We start from the raw sequence: 8717 nt of genomic DNA on the forward strand, positions 1-8717 counted from the left end.
CCATAAAAAGTTGTCATTTACTTTGGTATAAATTGAACAGAGGTGTGAAAGGCAACAAAAGACTGTTGTGTTTTAAATGAAAGATGTTTGCGTTGTATTTATACACTTGACTGGTTACTAAACAATTAGATATGACATGAATATATGTTGTAAATATTGTTTGTTAAAAGTCTGTTAAAACCATAAAGTTGTAAATATGTTATGTTAACTTTAAAGTAAATGATTTTATTTCTTTGCTGAATAACATTTGCAATTATTTGTTTGAGACTGTATTTATTCAAACTTTGATGAATATATAAAAGTAATGGTACTGATACTTAATTACTTCGCCAAAAATAGTACTGGTACTGCAGTACCGAGCTAAAATCTAGTACTGGTACTGGTAATGGTACTGCATAATTTGCCAAGTACTGGTACTGGTACTTAAGTACTACACCCTTAGTACTGATGCAGCTCTGCTTACATGCATATTATTTATTTTAACACAAGCTTGTTAAAAATATTATCGAAAACATTTTGAGTCATTTATTAAAAAACGCATGTATTCGCCAGCACTTTGATTAATTGAATAAAAAACAGTTCATTTTCAGTTTCTCATGCGTTTTTAACTAAGTACTCATTTTTTATTTTCTATTTCGATTATTCATTACGATTTCTGTAATTTTTGTGTAATAAAATTTGACAAATTTCTATTTTTTGCCATTTGAAAATAATGCAGAAAAACATTTACACTTGCTTTTGAATTATTGAACAAATATACAGTACTCTTAGCATTTTGTAGAATTGAATACATCTACAATTTCTCTTACGACTTAAGCGGTTTTAACAGTTAAATCAATCAATATTTTTTGAATAACTAGATCAATCGACATTATTTATTAGCTTTTTGCATCTTCGCATTTAAATAGGTGATAGTTTTTTTAAATTTTATAATTTTCTTCGCATGGAAGTTATATAACTTACGTGAACAAAGGACATTTCTGTAAATATCCATCAGAATTTACCTAAAACGATCAATTTATAAAAGGAATGAGGCAATTAATACCCACTATATTTTTGTTAGTTATTCTGATAAATATATTTACCTAAGGTCACCATTGTTTCATCGGTATTCCGTTTGTCTTTATACATGTTATATGACCCCTTTCAGTTAAACTATGTGTTGGACGGTTTTGACATTCACAATATTATGATAAAATGCCAAACATCTTTGTAGCAATTAAGCATATTATGGGTAAACCCTGGGATAATTAGATAAATGCGTTACTGATGAAGCATTGTTTTAAATGTCGTGGTGAAACAGAAGTAGAAAATATGTTATGTATTGGTAATTGCGTCATTCAAAGTACAAAATATTTTGTATAAATGTCAACACTTACACAACTGGGAAATAATATTGTTTTCTCACGATAATTAACTGTAATAAATATGTTGATATGTTGCTTTGTTGTTATATTCGGCTCTCGGGTACCTGCTTAAATGGACAAACCTTTAAAACGGAAGTAAAATTGACTGCTGAAGCCCAATTTTAAAAGTAAAAAAATATGTTACATGTATTTAATTTCGGATAGACACACCTTTTGAGTTATGCATAAAAACACGACATAATGGCAATATACAACTTTGATGTAGATCCTTTATGATTAAAAAAGAAAAAGAATAGGAAATATACACAATATTGATTGTGATCTTTGATCTTGGAATTGTCTGTTTTGATAGTCCGAAATATTCTTAATGCCTTAACTGAAAAGTGTTATACAATATCATTTTGGATTTTAAATTCTAATCTCATATAAGTCAGATAATTTAATTTGGCCTTTCAATAAATACATATTTGAAGTGTGAATAAACTTAAAATTAAATAGAGGAAATTTGTTTGTTTGTGTGTAAGATGTAATTTTATTTCATCGAGGGGGTTTTAAAAACAGTATTCTCACGAGTGGCGTAGCCGCGAGTGAGAATACTGTTTTTAAAGTTCACGAGATGAAATAAAATTACATCTTACACAACCAAACAAATTAATTTTCTTTTAATTTTATGCTTAAAAACAAGTTAAAACGAAATTTCTGTAATATTAACGTTAATATTTAAATATGTTTTCCCCAATATAGTCGGAATTTCTCATTAAATACAAGAAGTCTTGGACTGAAAAATTAGTTTCAATGACGGTGATATTATTCATTTTATTAAAAAAATATGAATGTTCGCTTGTTTTAATAATAAAAACAAGCAAACATCCATCCAAATTTCTGTTACTAACTACAAATTTATATTAGACCTGGCTTTGTTTAATATAAGCGGCAGCCATTTTTTAAAGTTGTGTATTTCACGGGAGGAAAATAATTGAGTTTGATGCAGGAAAATATCATTTGGATTTGTTAGTCATACTCCTTTTTAAAAGATAGAAAACTTATTTGAGGATAACAGACAAAATATAAGTGTTGACAGATGTGTAAACATTCGAAAAACAGCTAGGAAAATGGAAAATTTTGAAGCTGGCTCAGAAACGCTGGGTTGTTTACTTATTCTTCGGATGATGGCTGTCATTGCTTTTCAATTTTTCAGAAAGCATACGGCAGTTATTGCTTGTAGGATACTTTAATATGCCCAAATGTCATCAAGAGCAGTTTTGCATGTGGAAAGATGGTATTTTTCAGACTGTAAAAATGAAACAAAAAATTAAGAGACGAAATTTGGTGATTGGAATATGAATAAACAGAGGTAAGTTTTCTTCTTTTTATTACTTTTGACATTTAAGTTATTTATCAATTTCAGCTTTCCGTTTTCTTTAAAACAGCCTAACATTGTAAGAATTTCAATAAAAATAAAATTGAGGTACCACATGGGGAAATTCTTAAAAAGTAGTTTCGTCATTGAAAAGTGTGAACTTATATTTTGATAATTTTCACTGTGAAATTATCAAATGTAATTTTTACGGATAAATCAGTAATCAACTGAAAAGCATAAAATAATATAAAGTAATCGGTGTAATATTTTATGTAAATTGGTGAAAAAATAAAATAAATGAAATAGATAAATAATTATATAAAATAAATAAATAAATGTAAATAAATAAATAAAATGAATTAATGAACGTTTTACCAGTTTCAATATTGTTTGTTTGTTTTTTGGTTTTTTTCATTTGGTTTTACGTCACATCGACACGGTATAGGTCATATCGCGACGTTCCAGCTTTACTGGTGGAGGAAGTTCTCAGGTGCCCTTCCGTGCATTATTTCAGGCACGAACGAGCACCTGAGTAGAACCACCGACGTTTCGTAAGCTAGCTGAATATCTTCCTCACATAAAAGAATCCCTGTCGGGATTCGAACCAACAGAGGTAAGGGTCAAGTGGTTTGAAGTCAACGACTTTAACCACTCGGCCACGGACGCCCCTTCAATATTGATAACCGGTGCTTAAATGAAATATGAAGAACGACAAATCTACTTTTAATCAGCTTGCGTCAACATCTCTTCATGTGGCCAGGGAAGACCTAAATCTGATTATTGTCTACACGTTTCCTTTTTTCATTTTTTTTCACTTCATAATGATGGATTAAATTGTCCGGGTAGAAAGTTGGACAAGTCTATTTAAGACATTTAGCGTAGTATGGGTAAAATAAAACAGACATGAGACTGCGGCTTTGAACAGGTTCATAGCAAATGATAAAGATACCTTGCATAATTAATAACAAATTTAATAAAGTATTAAACATATTCAATAGCGAGGAATAAAGACTCCATAAAGAACGTACAAAACGACCAAATTGAAAATATTGCAGGCTCAGTTTGATTGAGCCTGTTCATGGACGGCACTGGAATGCGCAAAAGACGCCACCATAGCACCGGCTAATTCGCAGTATTCAACAATTAACATGACCTTGTAAAATTTGAAATTTTGAAACATCTGCGGATGTATTCATATGGCGATTATCATGGTACCTTTAATGTGACACGTTAGTGCCATTCCATAAAAAGCGGCATATGGTCCCATAGTAAAAAATGCGTTTGACATAAACGAGAAAACAATGGGCGGAACTTAATAAATGGGATTTTGAAAGGGGATCAGAGGTTATGAAGCCTGCATATCACATATAGTACGTCAAAATACAAATTTTAAAAGCAGGTCACATATCCTAAGGGTGATTCAACAGTAATACAGTGAGGAAAACTGGAACCACCAAACAATAATAAATAGCCGGATGGAAAGAACTAAAATACAACAAGGACAACAATAATGTCGTGTTGAACGATATTTAAGGCTTTTTTAATACCCCACACCTTAATTGATCACATAAATGTCAAAAACTTTCTCAGTGTAATTGTGAACAACAATTATGATGGTTCATTATTTATTCATTTATTTATTAGAAGTGGTGTCCACAATGAAATATAAATCCACCTCAGAGTAGTCTGATAATACTAAAATAAACCATTCTAGCCGTTGTTATATAAAAATGCAACTTCCTGTCCAGTTTCATGGGAATGTTCATTATAATGCCAAATTTGCTAAATGGTTTCTATGACACAAATGAACTTAATCATGCATCATCTGACATTTAGATAGGAAACATAAATTATTCAAATCCCTAGCTTGGGTTTCTATGGTGTTAAATGCCAAAAGCTCTATTCTAAGCAGACATTTATTTTAATGTTTTTTACAAAATTATTGTCAGTATCCTAAATAGTTATCAGTACTAAGAACAGAATTATCAAATCTATTCATAATATTGCATTCAATTGCAGCCTATTCATTGTATATTGTGATCTTCGACAGTAATTCCTATATTACCATTACAATATCTTTATTATATCTAACTTGTTTTTTCCTAAATCGAGCACTTGAGCGTTTAATATTCCCTTTGTACACTAAAGACTAAAAGCCGTTCAGGTCAAATATATCCGGCTTATATGAAAATAAATGAATTAAAAGTGTTTAACGAAAATTACACATCAGGAAATAGCAGATTTAATTAAGAATTCTATCACTCCACGTGATTTTGTCACTATAGACAAAGAAGGGAAAAAAACGGTGTTAAACTGCAAATAAACACTGGTTAGGGACTATTTGTATATGCGGCTTGTTTATGAATGGGTTGTTTACTTTGGATGACGTCATTACGCTGCTTACGGATTGGCGTCGTTTTGTCAAAATATTTTTAACTGATATGAATCAAATATGTGGCGTTAGTGTATGTGAGATATTATTTCGGTATTGTATGAAACGAAAACATTATACGAACTGAAAATATAAATAACAATGCTTTTTATTGTTGCTTTAAAAGGCTTTGTAAACTATATAATCGAGGGTAAAAACATAACAGCCGCATATACAAGTAGTCCTTAACCAGTGTTTATTTGTAGTTTAACACCGTTTTTTTCCCCTTCTTTGTCTATAGTGAAAAATCAAGTGGAGTGTTAGAATTTTGCGTTACATCAATGCATTATTTGTGTAAAGAAATTGTAAGGTACATGTATAGAAAACTGAAGCGTACACGATAATATATATTATAGTATTGATAGGGACTGTCCGAAGGAAATTGCTAGCGCAAGGAAACGACTTTGGGGCCGTTATCGCAACGAAAGAGATTTTTATGGTTCAGTGGTAAAACTCGCGTATCCAGCGAAACTCATTGTAAAGGGCCGAGTTATAGCAGACGAGTTCTCCGACTGGCAGGAAATCTTGAACCAAGACAGGTGTAAAATGTTTATGGGTCAAAAGAGTACGCAAAGTAAACATAACCAAAATGTATACTCTGTTTCCACGGAAGCCGATAACTCAGTTAGCAACCCTCAATTTTCACAATCGCCGGTGAATCCTAGTGATAGTCGAAACCAAAGATATTGCATACCACCATGAATTCAGTCATCTACCAATCCTACGTATAACTAAGTAACAGCGGGAACTGCATCTTGCTCGCCAAATATACCCCATATTAGCAATGTATCGTCTGTTTCAACGGTAGACGACAGACGGCACATGGAGCGTGACAACCTAGTGAACGGTAGTGGCACGGGCGGTCATGATTTTCCGCCGAATTCCGTAATAATCGAAAATCACCAGAAATACACCGAACAATAGGACAAAAGGTACAACAACATATTAATTGTGCACTTTTAAATGTACAGTGTCTCATTTCCAAAAATGTTAATAAACTAGAAACACTCGAATTACGGACTTTATTCAATGTTTACAGTATGATTTTCTTGACAGAAACTTGGTCGAGTGAATGCATTAACATGAAGGTTGACGGTTTTGAGTTATTTGGTTAACATCGGTCGGAGAAAAATAGCTATAGTAAAAGATACTCGGGAGGCGTTGCTGTATTCGTAAAACTTGACTTGATTGATTTTGTGTCTAGCACAGATAGAGATGATATTTTATGGCTGAAAATTGAAGGTCCATTATTTGATTTACATGGTGATATATTTTTGTGTCTTTGTTATGTAGTACCGAAAGGAAGCTCAAGAGAAGCTTTCATTTTATCAAATATTATGATAGAGTTTTAAATGAAATGGTAAACATTAGTAGTATCACAAATGACAATTGTTCTTTTATAGTTCTAGGTGATTTAAACAACCAAGTTGGTCAGTTGAATGACTATGTCGATGATAATGAATTAGATATACATATAAGCTGCTTTATACCTGATAATTATGTGCCAGATCATGTTTTACAAAGAATGTCTCAAGATTTTGGGACAAACCAGAATGGAACATTGCTTTTAGACTTTTCTAAGCAGCCTGGCCTTAGAATACTAAACGGTCGTATAGGAAAAGATGCAAATATAGGGAAATACAAATTTATTGGTCCGCTTGGAAAAAGTCTAGTTGATTATATATTAGCAAGTGGAAATATTTTTAAACCTTTGAAGTGCTAGATCCTAATATATTATCTGACCATTGTGTAGTAACATTTATTCTTTCTGCAAAATTGCAAGATATAGATTTGTAAGATGAAAATGTTTGTAGCAATATAAAATATACGTATAAATGAAATACAGATAAGCTACATGATTATAAACGAAATCTGTCTGAGAATTTAGTGGTACAACAACTAAATAATCTTATATCTTAATTAAACGCTGTGGTAAATAGCAATGATGTTGACGCAAACATATCTTGTTTTTTAACTATTATTGACAAAGTTTGCTCCCCACTATTTAAGCATGTACCGAAAAGCCCAGTAAATACTCTTGTTATAGATATGAAGCAAAAATGATGTGTATCGAAATTGTAAAATTGGTAGTAATAAAATAAACATGTGCAGAGCAAGGTCGCAGTATAAACATATGTTAAGGGAAAGCATTATAGATATAGATAATTAAATACAAATAAATTGATTAAAGCCAGGACAGAAAATGCAAAACAGTATTGGAAAATGTTGAAAGGGTTATCTGGTAATACCGTTAATTTAATGTAACCTTCAACTGAACATTTCGCCAGATATTTAAAAGCCATTAATAACCCGGAAAATATTTTTTACCAGGCAGATGAAGACATATTATATTTTAACGATAGATATATAAATCGGGAACTTCAAGTAATGTTTTCAGAATTAGACTCAGAGACAAGTAACTTAGAATTTGTAAAAGCAGTTAAACAGCTTAAGAACAGTGCTAGTGGAAGACCTCGATCTATTGCTCAATGATTTTTTTAAGAATGGTATATTACTACCGTAATATAAATGATTTTTAGAAAAGATGGACGCCTTCCTGATAAATTTAGTATTCACTTATAATGAAAAAATATAGAAATTGTTAGCAAGTTTAAATATCTAGGTGTTATATTTACGACAGCAGGTGTTTTAATGAAATGGACAAAATGTTAGAAGGCCAAACTTTGAAGGCAATTTTTCAACTTGATAAATATTTGTATAAGTTTACACCCATCACACCTAAACATATGTTAAATTTGTATGATATTAGATTAGTCACGCCTGTAATGATTTATGGTTCTGAAGTATTGGGATTTCACAAAGCTACTCATATCGAAAGAGTGCATCTTCGTTTTTGCAAAAGATTATTATGTGTTAAAATAAGCTGTCAAAATGCATTTGTTTATGGTGAAACCGGAAGAGTATCTTATATTTCTCATAGATATTAACATATAAAACGCTACTGGTTAAAGTTATGTCAAAATGATGATGTTAGATATGCAAAGAAAATTTACAATGTTTTAAAAGTGATCTTGAATTACATCCAAATCATATAACTTGAGTATACAATGTAAAAAGGTTATTTTCTAGATTAGGATTTTATGATGTTTGGTTAAACCAAAGAATTGGTGATGTCAATATATTTTTGAATATTTTAAAGACACGATTGTATGATATATACCAACAGGACTGGAATGCAAGTTTACAGGAATCATCAAAAGCATTATTCTACAGAACAATTTCTTGTTTAAAATTTTCAGAATTACTTAAATGTTTTAACTGTAGAAAAACATAGAAAGTCGATGTCTAGATTGAGAATGTCATCCCATATGTTAGAAATTGAGACAGGCAGATGGAGAAAGCCTATAAGCACACCATAAGCACACCAATTGAACAAAGAAAATGTAAATTTTGCAATGTACTAGAGGATGAATTTCATTTCAGTATTGAGTGTACACTTAACGCTGATCTCAGGCGTCAGTATATAAATAGAATTTACTAGGTTCATCCACATTATATTAAATTTGTAGAGTTGATTAATACCACAAATGTAGTCGAC

Source organism: Ruditapes philippinarum, unplaced genomic scaffold (assembly GCF_026571515.1).
Source record: "Ruditapes philippinarum isolate M1 unplaced genomic scaffold, ASM2657151v2 ctg1875_1_1_1_1, whole genome shotgun sequence".
Lineage (NCBI taxonomy): Eukaryota > Metazoa > Mollusca > Bivalvia > Venerida > Veneridae > Ruditapes > Ruditapes philippinarum.